Raw genomic sequence first — 1,789 nt, 5'->3', positions numbered from 1 at the left:
TTAGGCAAGTTACAAATTAAGTCGTTGTTTTACTTAACTGTTGATCTTTCTCATAAAATAATCCAGTTTTCTAGATAGTGGGAAGTGCTCTTACACCCACAGTTACTGCTCAGTTATTTTCACATTTTTATGAAAGCGATTGGGGTAAAACCACGGAGACATGTCTTCCCCCAAATCTACTTGTGCTGATGGGAGACATTGCCATTGCTTCTGGCTGTTCCACTGCTCCTTTTGCCAATGGAAAATCCACCTCTGAAAAAATTGGTCAGGTTAGTTTAGATCGTCGGTTTAGATCTTCAGCTAACCTAGAGGATTTTGTCTGCAGCAATCAAGGGAATGATAACACGCATCCACCATGCAGAGGGGGGCAGCGATAAACAGCTTCTGTTGACCAGGTGGGATACAAAAATAATATTTTTCTATTGCTGAGGAAGAAGTATCCAGAACTGAAGCACCAGTCTGCAAAACTGTTGAGATCTTTCCCTAAATGACCTGTAAGCTTCCTCAGCAACTTTTTCTCTCAGTCCAGAAGACATAATTTTTTACTCTCTGGCCTAACCATAGCATTGTTTCCTTTAAGTTTATTTAGGGCCCTTTTTGGCAATAGCTGGCAGATAATATACAATGTTAGGATCCAGCACCGCAAAAAATGTAGAGATAGTTACGCTCTTAAACCACAGCAACACCCATTTAAAAGAAAATAATCAGTGGGCTGTCCCCTAACCACTGCAGGCAGTAGGGTACGGGGACAGACGTTCTCTCTCTCCTATTGAGTCTGTTCTCCTGTGCACACAAAATTCAGGGCTAACTGGTCCAGAGAGAGGAAGCACCCGTAAGTTTGGCTGTAACACCATGGCTTACGTGATGTTTTGGTAAGGTGGGATTCAAATTGCCCAGTGACTTTTCCCAGATTTGTGCCTGCTTTTTGACCCATCCTTGTTCAGTGCAAACCACAATCTGTAGCAGTTGGATTTTAAAAGCAAATGGAGCTTTGTTTAATACTTTGAGAGAAGAAGATCCTCGGATGGACTCAGTCCAGCTCTTCCCCCAAGACCTAACCCAGTCGTTTATCAAAGGGATTTGAGTCAAAGACGTTACACTCCATGCTATCGGTGGGAGTGTTTACCCCTCACTTGCCAGCACAAAGCTTTTCTGATCTCCATTCTGAGAAGTCTGACACTTGGAGCTGACTTCTCTTGAGACAGCCCCTATGATTCTTATCCTTAGCTTGTCCAGCATCATCTTGGATGTTACTGAATTTGTCAGCTGCCAGCAATGTAAACTTCATTTTAGCTGGAATCTGATAATGGACTCTTGAAGTTCAAGATAACAGAGGCTCCAACTCAAAGCATCAAAATCGACTACCCTTTTAATCTGGTAGTCAGATAGACGGCAGAGGCCGTGAGAGAGTTCTGGGGGGACTGTGCAGCTGGCAGAGTCAGAAGGAATCTACTGATTTGAAATTGTGGTTGAGCATTCCCCTTTTACCATTTTTCCTGCAAGAGCTGCCTTTCCCACAAACCAGGGCCCTTTGATCTCTCAAGCCACAGGTTCAACCTTTAGTCAAACAATAGGTCAAGCAGCACAACAGCAGCATATCTTTCCTGCTGCAGATAATAACCTTTGGGGCCCAGTGGCTGAGCAGCTACAACCTACAGTTTGCAAGCCCTCGTTCTGTGTATTACGTATTTTTATGTACTGTTGCTGGTTTTGCTAATTGGCTGCCTAACGTAATTATGCATTCCACGGAAGCGTGCTAGTTTTGCATTTGGCATGTGCATCTTCGCCA

The sequence above is a fragment of the Chroicocephalus ridibundus genome, chromosome 1, assembly GCF_963924245.1.
Source record: "Chroicocephalus ridibundus chromosome 1, bChrRid1.1, whole genome shotgun sequence".
Classification (NCBI taxonomy): Eukaryota; Metazoa; Chordata; class Aves; order Charadriiformes; family Laridae; genus Chroicocephalus; species Chroicocephalus ridibundus.
The sequence above is the reverse complement of the archived record's forward strand: the minus strand, read 5'-3'. Positions refer to the sequence as shown.